The following is a 19,550-nucleotide window of genomic DNA, read 5'->3' on the forward strand; positions in this document are numbered from 1 at the left end:
TAAATTGCCTGTAATAATTGGCGAACCCCAAAAAGCGTTGGATAGCACGGAGTCCGGAGGGGCGTGGCCACTTTAAGACGGCAGAGAGTTTGTCTGGATCCATCTGTAGTCCCTGGCCAGAGACCAAATATCCTAGAAAAGGAAGAGATTGGCATTCAAACAGACATTTCTCAATTTTGGCATAGAGTTGGTTGTCACGAAGTCTCTGAAGAACCATACGGACATGCTGGCGGTGTTCTTCTAGATTGGCAGAAAAAATTAGGATATCGTCCAGATATACCACAACACAGGAGTATAACAGATCACGAAAAATTTCATTGACAAAGTCTTGGAAGACGGCAGGGGCATTGCACAGTCCAAAGGGCATGACCAGATACTCAAAGTGTCCATCTCTGGTGTTAAATGCCGTTTTCCACTCGTCCCCCTCTCTGATGCGGATGAGGTTATAGGCGCCTCTTAAGTCCAATTTAGTGAAGATGTGGGCACCTTGGAGGCGATCAAAGAGTTCAGAGATGAGGGGTAAGGGGTAGCGGTTCTTAACCGTGATTTTATTAAGACCGCGGTAGTCAATGCAAGGACGTAGGGAGCCATCTTTTTTGGACACAAAGAAAAATCCGGCTCCGGCAGGAGAGGAGGATTTACGGATAAAGCCCTTTTTTAGATTCTCCTGGACGTATTCGGACATGGCAAGAGTCTCTGGGGCAGAGAGAGGATAAATTCTGCCCCGGGGTGGAGTAGTACCCGGGAGGAGGTCGATAGGGCAATCATAAGGCCTGTGAGGAGGTAGAGTCTCAGCTTGTTTTTTGCAGAAAACATCCGCGAAGTCCATATAGGCCTTAGGGAGACCGGTTACTGGAGGAACCACAGAGTTACGGCAAGGGTTACTGGGAACCGGTTTTAGACAGTTCTTGGAACAAGAGGACCCCCAACTCTTGATCTCCCCAGTGGACCAATCCAGGGTTGGGGAATGAAGTTGAAGCCAGGGAAGTCCAAGGAGAATCTCCGAGGTGCAATTGGGGAGGACCAAAAGTTCAATCCTCTCATGATGAGATCCGATGCTCATAAGAAGGGGCTCCGTGCGGAAACGTATGGTACAGTCCAATCTTTCATTATTTACACAATTGATGTAGAGGGGTCTGGCGAGACTGGTCACTGGGATGTTGAACCTGTTGACGAGAGAGGCCAAAATAAAATTTCCTGCAGATCCAGAGTCCAAGAAGGCCACTGTAGAGAAGGAGAAGGCAGAGGCAGACATCCGCACAGGCACAGTAAGACGTGGAGAAGCAGAGTAGACATCAAGGACTGTCTCACCTTTGTGCGGAGTCAGCGTACGTCTTTCCAGGCGGGGAGGACGGATAGGACAATCCCTCAGGAAGTGTTCGGTACTAGCACAGTACAGGCAGAGGTTCTCCATACGGCGTCGTGTCCTCTCTTGAGGTGTCAGGCGAGACCGGTCGACCTGCATAGCCTCCACGGCGGGAGGCACAGGAACAGATTGCAGGGGACCAGAGGAGAGAGGAGCCGAGGAGACGAAACGCCTCGTGCGAACAGAGTCCATATCTTGGCGGAGTTCCTGACGCCTTTCAGAAAAACGCATGTCAATGCGAGTGGCTAGGTGAATAAGTTCATGTAGATTAGCAGGAATTTCTCGTGCGGCCAGAACATCTTTAATGTTGCTGGATAGGCCTTTTTTGAAGGTCGCGCAGAGGGCCTCATTATTCCAGGACAATTCTGAAGCAAGTGTACGGAATTGTACGGCATACTCGCCAACGGAAGAATTACCCTGGACCAGGTTCAACAGGGCAGTCTCAGCAGAAGAGGCTCGGGCAGGTTCCTCAAAGACACTTCGGATTTCCGAGAAGAAGGAGTGTACAGAGGCAGTGACGGGGTCATTGCGGTCCCAGAGCGGTGTGGCCCATGACAGGGCTTTTCCGGACAGAAGACTGACTACGAAAGCCACCTTAGACCTTTCAGTGGGAAACAGGTCCGACATCATCTCCAGATGCAGGGAACATTGGGAAAGAAAGCCACGGCAAAACTTAGAGTCCCCATCAAATTTATCCGGCAAGGATAAGCGTATCCCAGGAGCGGCCACTCGCTGCGGAGGAGGTGCAGGAGCTGGCGGAGGAGATGACTGCTGAAGCTGTGGTAGCAACTGTTGTAGCATAACGGTCAGTTGAGACAGCTGTTGGCCTTGTTGCGCTATCTGTTGTGACTGCTGGGCGACCACCGTGGTGAGGTCAGCGACAACTGGCAGAGGAACTTCAGCGGGATCCATGGCCGGATCTACTGTCACGATGCCGGCTGGCAGGTAGTGGACCCTCTGTGCCAGAGAGGGATTGGCGTGGACCGTGCTAGTGGACCGGTTCTAAGCCACTACTGGTTTTCACCAGAGCCCGCCGCAAAGCGGGATGGTCTTGCTGCGGCGGTAGTGACCAGGTCGTATCCACTAGCAACGGCTCACCTCTCTGGCTGCTGAAGATAGGCGCGGTACAAGGGAGTAGGCAGAAGCAAGGTCGGACGTAGCAGAAGGTCGGGGCAGGCAGCAAGGATCGTAGTCAGGGGCAACGGCAGAAGGTCTGGAAACACAGGCAAGGAACACACAAGGAACGCTTTCACTGGCACTAAGGCAACAAGATCCGGCAAGGGAGTGCAAGGGAAGTGAGGTAATATAGGGAAGTGCACAGGTGAAAACCCTAATTGGAACCACTGCGCCAATCAGCGGCGCAGTGGCCCTTTAAATCGCAGAGACCCGGCGCGCGCGCGCCCTAGGGAGCGGGGCCGCGCGCGCCGGGACAGAACAGACGGGGAGCGAGTCAGGTAGGGGAGCCGGGGTGCGCATCGCGAGCGGGCGCTACCCGCATCGCGAATCGCATCCCGGCTGGCAGCAGGATCGCAGCGCCCCGGGTCAGAGGACGTGACCGGAGCGCTGCAGCGGAGGGAGTGAAGCGAGCGCTCCGGGGAGGAGCGGGGACCCGGAGCGCTCGGCGTAACAATATCCCTTATATTTTCCTCGTCTCTATATAGAAAATATATGTAAATTCCAATATTGAGGATCCTCAGTCTCCTACATTCACTGTACCCCTCGGAGCAATTCATGACTTCTAATCTATAATGTGAGGGTCAGATATTGGTGCATAAATTTTAATTATTATACATTGCACCTATGTATTTGGGCCTTTATTAGTGTTTAATGGGCCCCATATAATTTTGGATCACATGGTGAGGATGGACAAGACATGTTACCAATTCTTTATAAAAAGTGCCTCTCTGAATGAATTAGGGACACATAGATATTATTGTCTATCCTCCCCATGTATACATTCCATATTCTCTATAATAAAGCCAGGAATTGTCTATTAAAGGAGAACTCCAGACCATAAACATTTTTCCCCATAGTGCTGGCAGTAAAAAATAATAAAGATGTACATACCTTCCTCCGCTCCCCCGGGGCCTACGGTAACCGGCTCCAGTCTCTGCCGCAATCCACTTCCTGGTTGCCAGTGGTCGGATGAATCAGCCAATCACCAGCCGCAGCGCAGTCCGACTCGGCCGGCGATAGGCTGAGCGGCAGTGTGACGTTTTCGGCCCCGGCCGCAGGTGCCGGTGTAGTGAAGAATTTTGTGTCCTGAAGCGTTTTCACACTGCCGCTCAGCCTATCGCCAGCCGATTCGCACTGTGCTGCGGCTGGTGATTGGCTGATTCATCCGACCACCGGCAACCAGGAATTGGATCGCGACGGAGACCGGAGCCGGTTACCGGAGGCCCTGGGGGAGTGGAGGAAGGTATGTACATCTTTATTTTTTTTTACTGCCGGCAGTATGGGCAACAATTTTTATATCCTGGAGTTCTCCTTTAAAGATCCCCTTTTTTCATCATTATAATGCACTTTCTTCCCTGTTCCTATTATAAATACTTACCTTTTAATATTATACCAGCCAAACATCATACAAACTAGACATGTGCAATTCCGAATGCACGAAAACATATTTTGAACATTCCCGAATAGCCATGATAATACGAATAGCAAAGTAACGAATACATTCGTTATTTCCCGACCATAACGAATGCATTCGTTATCCGTAAACGAACGTGAAGAATTCGTTCTGATAACAAAGATAATAAAAAGGATACAGATAGTTTGATTTTTCGGATACATTCGGTATTCAGGTACATTCGGTAAATCTTTTTATTCTTTTTTTGGACTTTACCGATCCTAAAAAATTATGGAGATACCTTTTTTATTAAAATTTCGTAGGGTATCATAAAAAAATCATAATAAAAAAGATACAGTGGTGATGGAAAAAATTGTATCTAATGAAATGTATCATTTTTATTATGAAATGTTTATTCATTTTTAAACAGGGATCAATTTATGTGAGCGGGTAAAGCACTAAAAATGTAGCCGACAATAGTAAAAATGTAGTGTGTGTTTTTCACTTTTTTTTTAAAAACATTTTTTAGGTAGTACTACTACTCCCAGCATGGAACACACTCTTCCATGATGGGAGTGGTAGTTACCTGTACTAATTGACAGATCGCAGGGGTCCCTTGCGATCCTCTTGTATAATGTATAGATGCGGCTGGCTGCTCTTCTATGGTCCCCTGCACTCACGTATATATACACATATTCATATTTCCCGCAGAGCTGTGATTGGCCAGATGGTTCCAGCCAATCACAGCTCTCTGTGAGAAATAGGGATATGTGTATATATACGGCAGTGCAGGGGACCATAGAAGAGCGGCCGCCGCATTCATACATTATACTGGAGGATTGCAGCGGCTGTCGGGAGTGATACCCGCAGTGATCTTTCCTTTACTACAAGTACTACCACTCCCAACATGGAGTACACTCTGCTCCATGCTGGGAACTGTGGTACCTGCATTAATAGACAGATCGCAGCGGGTGTCAGAAGTTACACTGGCTGCCATATGTCTATTGATGCAGGTACTACAGCTCCCAGCATGGAGCAGAGTGTGCTCCATGTTGGGAGTATTAGTACCTGCAGTAAGGGACAGATCCCAGCGGATGTCACTCCTCCTGACACCCGCTGCGATCATCCTTATGTGAATGTTGGGATCAGCTGTTCTCAGGGCTACAGAGCCGGGAGAACAGCTGACACTGAGCCATAGGTATACATCATAAATCTACTGCCCAGCAAGAACTTACAGTGAGCCTGCAATGTGTATACAGAATACACATTGCTGGATCACTTAACCCCTTGCTGAGCTGTGCGCTATGCGCAAGCCCAGCAAGGGAAGAGTTAACTTACACTGCTGGACAGTGTAGGTTAACCCTTTGGGCGGTATACACTATATACAGCTATCTATAGATAGCTGTATACAGTGTATACACAAGACGAAGTCCAGCTTACTTCCCTCGAGTCCCGGGCTGGGTTCGTGTAGCTCCGCCCCCTAGTGATGACGTCATTAGGGGGCGGGGCTACAGAAGGGAACAAGGCTAGTTAATCTGAAGCTCTGTTCACATTGTACGTTTTGTATAATGTGAACAGACCCTCCTGGCAGTGTCTACCCAGACAGGGAGACTCCAGCTGTTGCTAAACTACAACTCCCAGCATGCCCAGACAGCCAAAGGCTGTCTGGGCATGCTGGGAGTTGTAGTTTTGCACCAATTGGTGGCTCCCTGTTTGGGTAGACATTGCATCATGGGTGCTCTCCCCAGCGGACAGCGCCAAAAATGTCATAACCAATTTTTTGTGTTTTTTTCTTCTCGTTTCAGATCCATGTATGCAGAGGATTACTGCGGATTCGATGGATTACAGCGGATTATTTATTTTTTCCTTTAATAAAATGGTTAACGAGGGCTGTGGGGGAGTGTTTTTTTAAATAAAATAATTTTTCCAATGTGTTGTGTTTTTTTTTTTTTTATTGAATTTTCAGGGTTAGTAGTGGAAGCTGTCTTATTGACGGAATCCATTACTAGGCCAGGGCTTAGTGCTAGCCCCAAAAACAGCTAGCGCTAACCCCCAATTATTACCCCGATACCCACCGCCACAGGGGTGCCGGGAAGAGCCGGTACCAACAGGCCCGGAGCATCAAAATGGCGCTCCTGGGCCTAGGCGGTAACAGGCTGGCATTATTTAGGCTGGGGAGGGCCAGTAACAATGGTCCTCGCCCACCCTGGTAACGTCAGGCTGTTGCTGTTTGGTTGGTATTGTGCTGAGAATGAAAATACGGGGAACCCTATGCGTTTTTTTTTTTTTTTTTTTATTTAAATTTAAAAAAAAAACGCATAGGGTTCCCCGTATTTTCATTCTCAGCACAATACCAACCAAACAGCAACAGCCTGACGTTACCAGGGTGGGCGAGGACCATTGTTACTGGCCCTCCCCAGCCTAAATAACGCCAGCCTGTTACCGCCTAGGTCCAGGAGCGCCATTTTTGACGCTCCGGGCCTGTTGGTACCGGCTCTTCCCGGCACCCCTGTGGCGGTGGGTACCGGGGTAATAATTGGGGGTTAGTGCTAGCTGTTTTGGGGCTAGCACTAAGCCCTGGCCTAGTAATGGATTCCGTCAATAAGACAGCTTCCGCTACTAACCCTGAAAATTCAATAAAAATAAAAAAAAACACATCACATTGGAAAAATTATTTTATTTAAAAAAGCACTCCCCCACAGCCCTTGTTAACCATTTTATTAAAGGAAAAAAATAAATAATCCGCCGTAATCCATCGAATCCGCAGTAATCCTCTGCATACACGGATCTGAAAAGAGAAGAAAAAAAAAACACAAAAAATTGGTTATGACATTTTTGGCGCTGTCCGCTGGGGAGAGCACCCATGATGCAATGTCTACCCAAACAGGGAGCCACCAATTGGTGCAAAACTACAACTCCCAGCATGCCCAGACAGCCTTTGGCTGTCTGGGCATGCTGGGAGTTGTAGTTTAGCAACAGCTGGAGTCTCCCTGTCTGGGTAGACACTGCCAGAAGGGTCTGTTCACATTATACAAAACGTACAATGTGAACAGAGCTTCAGATTAACTAGCCTTGTTCCCTTCTGTAGCTCCGCCCCTAATGACGTCATCGCTAGGGGGCGGAGCTACACGAACCCGGCCCGGGACTCGAGGGAAGTAAGCTGGACTTCGTCTTCTGTATACACTGTATACAGCTATCTATAGATAGCTGTATAAAGTGTATACCGCCCAAAGGGTTAACCTACACTGTCCAGCAGTGTAAGTTAACTCTTCCCTTGCTGGGCTTGCGCATAGCGCACAGCTCAGCAAGGGGTTAAGTGAGCCAGCAATGTGTATTCTGTATACACATTGCAGGCTCACTGTAAGTTCTTGCAGGGCAGTAGATATACGATGTATACCTATGTCTCAGCATCAGCTGTTCTCCCGGCTCTGTAGCCCTGAGAACAGCTGATCCCGACATTCACATCAGGAGGATCGCAGGGGGTGTCAGGAGGAGTGACATCCGCTGGGATCTGTCCCTTACTGCAGGTACTAATACTCCCAACATGGAGCACACTCTGCTCCATGCTGGGAGCTGTAGTACCTGCATTAATAGACATATGCCAGCGATTGTATCTTCTGACACCCGCTGCGATCTGTCTATTAATGCAGGTACTACAGCTCACAGCATGGAGCAGAGTGTACTCCATGTTGGGAGTGGTAGTACTTGTAGTAAAGGGAAGATCACTGCGCGTATCACTCCTGACACCCGCTGCGATCCTCCAGTATAATGTATGAATGCGGCGGCCGCTCTTCTATGGTCCCCTGCACGGCCGTATATATACACATATTCCTATTTCTCACAGAGAGCTGTGATTGGCTGGAATGATCTGGCCAATCACAGCTCTGCGGGAAATATGAATATGTGTATATATACGTGAGTGCAGGGACCATAGAAGAGCAGCCGCAGCATCTATACATTATACAAGAGGATCGCAAGGGACCCCTGCGATCTGTCAATTAGTACAGGTAACTACTACTCCCATCATGGAAGAGTGTGTTCCATGCTGGGAGTAGTAGTACTACCTAAAAAATGTTTTAAAAAAAAGTGAAAAACACGCACACACTACATTTTCATTATTGTCGGCTACATTTTTAGTGCTTTACCCGCTCACATAAATTGATCCCTTTTTAAAAATGAATAAACATTTCATAATAAAAAAGATACATTTCGTTAGATACAATTTTTTCCATCACCACTGTATCTTTTTTATTAAGATTTTTTCATGATACCCTGCGAAATTTTAATAAAAAAGGTATCTCCATAATTTATTAGGATCGCTAAAGTCCAAAAAAAGACTAAAAAGATTTACCGAATGTACCCGAATACCGAATGTATCCGAAAAAAACAACACAAATACCCGAATACCGAATGTATCCGAAACATCTAAACCGAAAATATTGCCGAACCGAAATTTTTTTCCAAAACGAAAAAACGAAACGAAATTAAACGAAAATTTTGCTAGTGCACAAGTCTAATACAAACTTTCTTATTTAGTCCCTACCAAAGTTTAAAACTAATTTTAGCCTGACTCAAACTATGAGTTGCTATCCCACCGATACTAAGGCCAGCAACGCCATTATTGTTCCACCCCACTGTTGCATCACAGGGAGGGCGTGCCTGTATGACGCATGGCTTCGGCATGCAGATATGATGTCTGATGTCAGATGATGGCTCTCCCGGCATGGAAGCGCATCGTAGCCGAGTATTGTACGGCTCCCTGCCACTGCGGGTTATGCGCTCCGGCCGTATTCGAAGGCAAGGAATTGTAAGTAGCCGCTAGTCAGCAATGTCATACTGTGAGTAGCATAACTATTGTTACCACACCAGTACTTGTCCCAAATTTCTTTCAGGTGATATAATACAGTGGGCTAGTTTGTCTTTCTTTTTTACAGATCCCTGGTTCATCTTAATTCCTGCCTATCTAAGAGACACTGTTCTGTAGTTTAATATTGCTCAGTTTTTGTTGTAATTGAGGAATGATCTACTATCATAATAGTTACTATAACACAATGGCATAACTGGTGCTATATTTTTTTTTTTATAAAATAACACAGTGCTTTGGGCTGTGTCTGTGAACTGGATAGTTCATGATATTCTCCTGAGGACGCCGATTAGTCTCGGCAGAAATGTGTAGAGAAGAGTGGATATTGCTATGCCCATGGTACTTATGTACTGACATGTGACTAACTGAAAAAAGTGTACATTGTTATGTCCATAATACTTATGTACTGAGTTTGGTACATTTTTCAACCATAGTGGATATACATGAGGTAGCACTAAAAAATAATTAATGCACACCTAAAAAATCCACCTGGTTGACAGTTCAGTCAATATTTAACTGACTTAATGGAGCTTGTATTTTAAATGGGATATACGGTTGTCTCACCTGAGCACTTATATTGGTGTAGATTTTAATAATCCACAATAAAAGGTAAGTTTTAGGTACCCCCCCCCCCCACTGTTCTTTGGTTATTTTACAATACAATATTATTTGTACATATTGCCATTGCAAGTTTATAGAGAGGAGAACGGTAAGGAGGGTGTTGGAAGGGGAAGTGTATTCAGAGAGCAGAAGCAAAAAAGGAGGCATAGACACAGTGCAAAGCGATTTACTGTAAGTATTAGATGACACCAGCGCTTGCAATGCAGCTTCAAATTTTCATCACTGCTCTATAATGCCCTGCATGCTGCTGCTTCCTAAGCTGTGTATAGAGAAAAAAAAACAGTTCCTCCTCTGTGTGGTTACAGTGTAAAGAAGGCAGCTGGTTCACGAGAACCAGTTTTGTAAAATCACAGTCAGTTCCACAGACTGGAAAAAAATAAATAAAAACAGTCACCCCGATCCGGTTCACTGCCTGACATTGCTGTCTATTTACAGTGCCAGAAGCACAAACTTTTGACAGTGATGTCCTGCTTTCAGCTTATTGCCTCCCCTGGACTACAAAGCTGAATTGCACAGTACAGATATTACAAATGATGGTGGAGGAGCCTGATCTAAATGTATGTGCAACAGAAGAGCTCTGTATTACTATATTACAAATATGTGTCTAAACTGTATAGACATCAATTCTTCATCTGCCAGGCTGGTACCCCTGACTCCTGAAAGAGCTTCTGAATAAAGGGACTGAGGAGTCTCAGGTGGGGACCAGAAGGGTCTGAATATAAGGAAAGTAGTCTGAATATAGGTCCAACAGGGTCTGAATGGGCACACAAAGGGGACAGGAGGAGACTGAAGGCTGGTGGGGACAGAGAAGTCTTTATGGAGGCACAGATGAGTTTGGGGTGGGGCACAGAGGGGTCTGAAGGAGGGACAGAGAAGTCTAGAGGTGAAAGAGTTCTAGAGGGAAAAAAGGGGTCTGGAGGGGAGTAGATTGATATGGAGGGGAGAGAAGAGTCTGGAAGGGGACATAGGTCTAGAGGGGACAGAGAGGGCTGAATAACCAGGAGTCTGTGATGGGGAGAGAGGGGTCTGTAGGGTGCAGAGGTTTAGAAAGGACATAGTAAGCAAGGGAGAAACAGTGTGTCAGCATCATATACAGGGGGAAGTGTTTGGCAGTATTATATTCAGGGGCACAGTAAGCAAGAGTATTGTCTTCAGGGGCATAGTTTGTAGAAGGATTATGTTCAGAGATGTACAGTAGCTGAAAGAGGTGACAGTGGTCTAGTCCAGATGGAGAGTAAAAGAAACAACTATAGAAAACACATAACCTGTAAGTCACTGAAATCATTGTTTATTCTACCTGACCCATCAGTACTGCGTTCACATCTAACATATGTAGCAATAATCTGTCAAACAACAACTCACAGCATACCTATTATCCTTAGGCCATTTTGACAGCTGTTAATTTACATGGTTACTAGGGATGTGCGAATCGAATCTGACAAATCTGAATTTGTTACGAATTACAGGACAAATTTGCTTTGCAACAAATTTGAATATTGCCACAATTAGATTGCATGATTCGCTTAATTAAACTCCATTTAATACGGTCCAGGCTCCAGGACATCTAAGATGGCGGCTCCACATGTCAGGACATGGGGCAAGGAACTCTGGGAAGGCGGCAAGCTGGGAAGGCGTGATTGACCCTGAATCACATGCAGCATGCAGCCTATCTGCAGCCAGCCACCCCTGTGATGTCACAGACCTATATAATCGGCAGCCAGCTTGCGGCCAGTCACTTCAGCGTTTTACTGCAGAGAGAGAGGGACAGAGAGCAATGTGTGTTGCACAGAAAAGCATTTTTACAGCAGCGATTCACCTCAAGCCCAAATTCAGCCTAGAAGCACTGATAGGAAAGGGAGAGAGATTGAGAGAGTGCAATTTTGGGTGTACAACGCAGTGACTGTGTACTGCAGCATTGGTGTGTACAACAACTGAAAAGCTAATTGTAGCCAGCCAGTTAGGGTGAGCAGAGCACTAAAAGACATATTCACCTGCTATTATTGCCTAATACAGGTTGCGTAGTAGAGGGTATTTTCCTTTATTATGTTTAACCTGTGTGTACATTGGTGGTGTACCATTTGATTCATGTTAAAGTCTTAAGTCTTACCTGCTGCTTTTGTACACAAATACTGTTTTAAGTGTAGTGGAGCGTACTGTACTCCCCTCATAAGTGCATACCACGTACGTACATCTACGTCATGTACCATTTTGTTCCTGTTATAGTCCTAAGGGCCTAGTTATTGTGAAAGGACAGCCAAAAGTACACACCTGCTGGTGTTGTAGACAAATACTGTTTTAAGCATAGTGGAGCGTATTGTCCACCCCTCATAAGTGCATACCACGTATGTACATCTACGTGGTGTACCATTTTGTTCCTGTTAAAGTCGTAAGGGCTTAGTTACTGTGAAAGGCCAGCCAAAAGTACACACCTGCTGGTGTTGTAGACAAATACTGTTTTAAGCATAGTGGAGCGCATTGTTCTCCCCTCATAAGTGCATACCATGTACATTCATATATGTAAAAAAAAATGTTAAGAATACATATTTTATCCTAATAATATTATTATAAGTTAAGTTTTACGCAATGCAAGTCCTCAATACTAACTTGTGCACACTAACCCTTTTACAAAAGAGACCAATTTCTTCTGCCTACCTGCCTCAGCTACTATTCTGATCCTGCCACCTGCCTGATGCCACACATCTGATGCCAAGTTCTCCTTTTTTCACCCACCTTTATCACCGGGTACTGGTATTGCCACCCTCCGCCCCACTCTGTCACCGGGTCACTTTCAGGGCTGCTGATGCCCCTTCCAGGCAGTCTCATTCTGCCACCATATGTTCTCCTCATGCTGATGCCAGCTCCAGGATGTCTCATACTGCCACTAGAGATGAGCACATTTTTGAAAAATTCAATTTGTCCAATTCGATAAATTGGTTCGGTCTGAATTTATTTGCGGCAAATCTGTATAAAAAATGTCTATTTCAGGCATACAGAGAGCCTCAATAGGGGTGTAGAACACTTTGCCTTGCTGTAAGACATATAGGGTGTGTGCTGGGTTAGTGTTACATTCTTATACTGGTCAAATTTCATTTGACACAGTCACCATTGGAGAGGAATAAATTACGCAGGTTACGTAAAATTAAGTAAACAATCATACATTTATTTTAGGCTTGTAGACAAATATGGCAAACAGAACAAACTAGTAAATCTTATGTAAATAACAGTTCTTACTTAAGTATTACAATAATAACAGTAGGAAGTGCAGGCATGTTCTCAGAACCATCTCACCAACTGAGGGTTGTGTGGGCTGGATCCATCATGGAAAGTTCATCTAAGATGGCTTCCTCCTTCATCAGACTGGTCTGGCTCCACCTCCTTCCTCTTAGCTTGGCTTGCTTCAATGGTCTTGCTTCATCCTTGGTGCTTCTTTAATGATGCCTCCATAATGATGCTTCCATAATGATACTTCCATAATGATGATTCTTCCATAATGATGCAGTCTTCTTAAATACCGTACTTATGGGTGTGTTCTTTACATATGTGGGCGTGGTTATACTAAGCCTTATATCCATAAATATACTTATCTCTATATATCTCCTCCTAGTGGGTTGGTTTGAGTATATCTTTATCTTAAGGGTGTATACATTATGTCATGCTTAACTTACATACTGATTGGACATTAGTATCCTTCACTATTCTTAGAATAGTATAGTGTGCTATGCATACAATTCGATTTCAAATAGATGAACCTAAAAAGTTTTATTTAATGTGTTATCAGCATGAGGAGACCACATGGCGGTACAGTGACACAGCCTGATGGTGGCAGCAGCATACGGAGACCCATATAGTGGCTAAATGATATAGTGTGGAAGTGGTGGCAGCATGAGGAGACCATATAATGGCTGAATGACCCAGTCTGGAGGTGGCAACAGCCTAACAAGACCATAGGGCCTCACAATTGAAAAGATTAAAAATATTTTTTGACATTTAAGCTGAACATTTCAAATAGAGAAACCTAAAAAGATTTATTTAATGTGCCAGCAGCATGAGGAGAACACATGGCGGTACAGTGACAGAGCCTAGAGGTGGCGGAAGCATGAGGACTCCATATAGTGGCTGAATGACACAACCTGGAGTTGACGGAACCAAGAGCAGACCATATAGTGGCTGAATGACACAGCCTGGAGTTGGCGGTAGCATGAGGAGACCAAATAGTGGCTGCATGACACAGCCTGGAGTTGGTGGCAGCATGATGAGACCATATAGTGGCTGAATGACACAGACTGGAGTTGGAGGCAGCATGAGGGGACCATATAGTGGCTGAATGACACAGTCTGGAGTTGGCGGCAGCATGAGGACGTATAGTGTCTGTATAATACAGCCTGGAGTCTGTGGCAGCATGAGGAGACCATGTAGTGGCTGAATGACACATCCTGGAGTTGGCGGCAGTATGAGGAGACCATATGGTGGCTGAATGACACAGCACTGCCACCCCAACCCAACAGCCATGGCTGTGGAAGGTGAGTGCAGAGGGCCCCCCGAGTCAGACCTGCGACAGAATGGACGATGGCGCCGACAGACATCGGCCAACTGACTATGTAGGATGTCTCTATAGTAGGTCAGTTTATCCTCCCTCTCAATGGGTGTAAAAAAGGCCCCCATTTTGTGCCGGAAGCGAGGGGCCAATAAGGGGGAGAGCCAGAAGTCATCCCACTGCCGAGCAAGTGAGCATGCATTGTGCCATTTGTGCAAGTGACTCAGAGGGACTCCCTGCCTCCATTGCATATTGCCACGGTGTGTCTGGGTCCTTTGCTTCATCTTCCTCACAACCCTCTAGCTCCTCTGGCTGCTTCTGCTCCTCCTCTACTGTCAGATGACTAGAAAAACTGCCCATTTCCCGAAACCTAAACTGTGTTCCACTGTGCCCACCCCTCCTTCTCCTCCTCGTCCAGTTCAGCCCCCACAGAGCTCATGTGGCCTTGAGATGTAGGCGCTATGTCTCCAGTGCCCTGAGCAGCCATCGTTTCCAAGTGTTGTAGGAAATGAAGCAGTGGAATGACATTGTTCATCTCATAGTCCTGGCGACTGACTAATAATGTGGCTTCCTCAAAGGGCCTGAGCAAACGGCAGGTGCATGGCTTAGGTGCATGCACAGTTTTCTTCACATTGTTAGGATGTCTTGCAGATTGGGCAAACACTTCAGGAACCGCTTCACAACCAGATTGAACATATGTGCCACGCATGGCGCATGCCTCAGGCTTCTTTGTTGCAGCGCAGACTAGATGTTCTTCCCGTTGTCAGTCACCATGGTTCCCACTGCCAGTTTTCAGGGAGTAAGCCATGATTTGATTTCTTGATGATTGACTTTTAGCAGTTCCTCCCATGTGTGACTCTGTTCGCCAAGGCCCTGCACATATGGTATGCTGGAGGGACACTGAGACTTGTCCGTGCAGTGGAAGCTGAGGACGTGGTGGAGGATGAGAAGGCGGAATCGCACACTGTCACAGGACCAATGACCTGAGAGCGTGGAGGAAGAAGCGGCGTGACCTGTCCAAGTTTCTATTGTGGCTGTGCAGGAACCACATTCACCCAGTGGGCCGTAAAGGACATGTATTATCCCTGACCGTAGTTACAGCTCCACATGTCCGTGCTTCTGTTCACTTTGGTACACAATGACAGGCTCAAGGACTGGTCCACCTTCTCTTCCACAAAATTTTGCAGGGCTGTTAGTGCCTTCTTCGCAAAGAAGTGACGGCTTGGGACTCTCCACCTCTGCTCAGCACAAGCCATCAGCTCTCTGAAAGGTGCAGAGTCCACCACTTGAATAGGGCGGGACTGCAGCACCAGCAACTTTGCCAATGGATTTCTGGCGGAATGACTGACTCGAAGTAGGAGGAGCAAGAGCATCTGGAGCGACAGAAGGTGGGTATGACACAGAGCTCCCTTTGACTGAAGTGGTGGAGCATTGGCTGGCTGAAACAGGGAGCGGCTTGCCACTGGGTGATGAAGCAGATTGGACCACCACACTGGAGCCACGGTTCTGCCAGGCAGCTTTATGGTGACGCTGCATACGTTGACAATGGGCCGTGGTGCTAACATTGGGACCCTGCCAATGCTTCACCTTCTGCCGACACATCTTGCATGTGGCCAGGTTACCATTAGAGATGAGCGAACTTACAGTAAATTCGATTCGTCACGAACTTCTCGGCTCGGCAGTTGATGACTTTTCCTGCATAAATTAGTTCAGCTTTCCGGTGCTCCGGTGGGCTGGAAAAGGTGGATACAGTCCTAGGAGACTCTTTCCTATGAATGTATCCACCTTTTCCAGCCCACCGGAGCACCTGAAGGCTGAACTAATTTACGCAGGAAAAGTCATCAAATGCCGAGCTGAGAAGTTCGTGACGAATCGAATTTACTGTAAGTTCACTCATCTCTAGTTAACATCCTTTGGATGCTTGATGAAAAACTGCCACACCGCCGAGTAGCATATTTTCCAACCAACAGTCCGCACTGATTGACTGCTACTGCCGCCGACTCTAGGAACCCCTGTTCCACTACCTCCCGGGAAGGTAGGCTGCTGCAAAGCAGCTGGTCTACCCCAGGCCTGTTTGCCTCCAGACTTTCCACTTCTGCCACGATGCTGACTGCTAACCATGCTACCACCTTGCTGGCTCAGCTGCTGTCTCACGGGCAACCTGCAACCCTCTTCTCCTGATGATGATAAAGCCCCTGATGTCCTCCTCAGGTTCCTCAACAATGTCTGCTTCAGGAGCCTGAACGTTCACAACACCACCCCCTTTGTCACTCTTCTCATCACTACTTGCCCGATGTCTCCTCCACTTCTTGGCTGGGCAGTAACTGCTGACTGTGCTCTAGTAGATCATCCTCACTAAATAGTGGAGCTAAACCCAAAGCATAAGATACTTCTGTGGGGGAGGGAACAGCATAGGACAGAGGCAATAGGAGGACAGGGACTGCTCGCGGGCCATGCCAACTGAGGGTTGTGTCTGAGGAACCCACCGACTGTTGACTGGGGGTGTCAGATGTCATTTGTGATGAAGTGGATGACCGTGTTAACCAATCGATGATGGCTGATGGGTTTCTGGTCTAGCTGACACCGGGAGCTCAGGCCTCTCGCTGTGAATCCTGCTGCCACTTCCATAGAACCACATTGATCTGTGTGCCCTGCGCTCGATTGATAAAGCCTGTTCCTGCCATGCTTTATCATTGTCAGAGCCATAGCAAGCACAGGACTTGAGGTAAGCCCTCCGGTTACCTTCACAGTGGATTCCCCCACGCGATCCTGCTGCGGAAGGGGTGCGATCCACCACTCTGGACCACCAGGGAGCAGGTAAAGGTACCTTTAGACGCCTCTGTCAGCTTCAGCGGAGATCTAAAGGGGTAATAGCTGCCCGCGATGATCGCAGCATGTTGGCTATTAACCCAAGCCCTCAGCTACACGAATCAGCTGGGGGTCGGCTGGTAATATGCAGGCTCGAGTCTGGAGCCCGTGCCATACCTGCTTAATGGCACATGGATGTGAAAACAAGGGGTTAACAGGAACAAAATGGTACATCACTTAGATGTACATATGTGGTATGCACTTATAAGGGGAGGACAATGCGCTCCAGTACGCTTAAAATAGCATTTGTCTACAACACCAGCAGGTGTGTACTTTGGCTGGCCTTTCACAGTATCTAGGCACTTAAGACTTTAACAGGAACAAAATGGTACACCACTTAGATGTACACACAGGTTGTACTTAATAGAGGGAAGTATGCTTTTAGAGTTCTGCTCACCCTAACTGGCTGGCTACTATTAGCTTTTCAGTTGTTGTACACACCAATGCTGCAGCACACAGTCGATGTGTACTACACCCAAAATTGCACTTTCTCTCAGTCTCAATTCCTTCCCTATAAGTGCCTCTAGGCTGGATTTGGGCTTGAGGTGAATCGTTGCTGTAAAAATGCTTTTCTGTGCCACACACACTGCTGTCTGTCACTCTCTCTGTAATAGAACGCTGATGTGACTGGCCGCAAGATGGCTTCCGGTTATATAGGGCTGTGACATCACAGGGGAGACTGGCTGCTGATAGGCTGCATGCTGCATGTGATTCAGGGTCATCCCACTGACCCTTGTTACCGCCTTCCCAGGATTCCTTGCCCCATGTCCTCACATGTGGATCTGCCATTTTAGATGCCCTGGAGCCTGGACTGCACTAAATGGAATTTAATAAAGTGATTCGCGCAATCAAATCACAGAGATATTGGCATTCGTTGCAAATCAAATTTTTTGTTGAAATTCATAACAAATTTGGATTCGTCAGAATCATTCATTCCTAACTGTCACCATATCTTGTTCTCATGCTGATGCCAGCTACAGGCTGTTTCATTCTGTCACTATATGTTCTCCTCATGCTGATGCCAGCTCTAGGCTGTCTCATACTGCCACCATATGTTCTCCTCATGCTGATGCCACCTCCAGGCTGTCTCATTCTTCTACCATATGTTCTCCTCATGCTGATGCCAGCTCCAGGCTGTGTCATTCTGCCACTATATATGGTCTTCTTTTGCTGCCACCAACTCCAGGCTGTGTCATTCAGCCACTATATCATCTTCTCATGCTTTCACCACCTCCAGGCTGTGTCATTCAGCCACTATATGGTCATCTTTTGCTGCTGACAATTTCAGGCTGTGTAATTCAGCCACTATATGTTCTCCTCATGCTTCCACCACCTCCAGGGTGTGTCATTTAGCCACTATATAGTCTCATCATACTTCCGCCACTTCCAGGCTGTGTCATTCAGCCACTATATGGTCTCCTCATGCTGACCCCACCTCCAGGCTGTGTCAGTCAGGCACTATTTGGTCTCCTCTTGCTGCCACCAACTCCAGGCTGTGTCCTTCAGCCACCATATGTTCTCCTCTTGCTGCCGCCAACTCCAGGCTTTGTCATTCTGCCAGATTATCACAACACCCCTGAGGAAAACGCTTTGCGACGGAACGCGTGGGGCTCTGGCGTGACCCCGTCCTTTTGGATGGCCATCTCTGTCTCTCGCCTAAGTATCACTCAATATTGAACATTCATTTATTGTTATGCTTATTTTTTATGCTTGAGCAGGATAGGTATTGGGACATAGTGTTATTATCTGTTATTATTGCACTGTGTGTTTGATACGGACGGGGTCACTCACCTGTGGGAGGGGGTTCATGGCCCTTCCCCATGGTTGTGCTATGCCCTTGTTTGGGTTATTTTAAATGTTTTTAAATGTTTCCCTATATATTGATCGTTGAGTCATATAATAAAGAACTTTTGTATTTTCATTAATATATTGGTGGTGTGCGCTCATTTCAGTGAATTTCTTTTGTGTCTAGTGGTTCTGCCAGATTAGGGTCTCTTCATGCTTCCGCCTCCTCCAGGCTGTGTCACTATGCCGCCATGTGGTCTCCTCATGCTGCTGGCACATTTAATAAAACATTTTAGGTTCATCTATTTGACATCTTCAATTTAAATGTTCAAAATTATCTTTAATCTTTTCAATTGTGAGGCCCTATGGTCTCGTCAGACTGTTGCCGCCTCCACGCTGTGTCATTCAGCCACCATATGGTCTCCTCATACTGATGCCACCTCCAGGCTCTGCCATTGTGCCACTCTGCAACAGTGATTCTATTAGTGATGCCTCTAATCTGCATGTCATACTGAATAACAGTAATATTTCACTAACACAGCACACAGCAAGCAAAGTGTTCTGCACCCCTATTGAGGCTCTCTGTAGCCCACAAATAGCCATTTAAAAAAAAACTGGGACCGAACCAACGTTTTTTGAGGAAAATTCAGCGAATCAGCCAAATTGAATTTTTCAAAAAATGTGCTCAACTTTAAATGTTATTACAGCATGCATTAATTTGGTAGGGAACCTGTTGTTAAAAACTTAATTCCTATTCTTGATTTTATCTACTAGCTTAGGCACAACTAAGAATTTAAAATGGAGCCTGCAGAGCTGAAATGTTATGAAAAATTCTATATAAAAGTATGTAATGGACAGAAAAAATTATGATGCTCCTCATTTACACACACACACACACAGGGTAGCTTATCAAGCAAAGTAATCTGAAACAACAGATATGCTT

Source organism: Hyla sarda, chromosome 2, assembly GCF_029499605.1.
Source record: "Hyla sarda isolate aHylSar1 chromosome 2, aHylSar1.hap1, whole genome shotgun sequence".
In the NCBI taxonomy this organism is placed as follows: Eukaryota; Metazoa; Chordata; class Amphibia; order Anura; family Hylidae; genus Hyla; species Hyla sarda.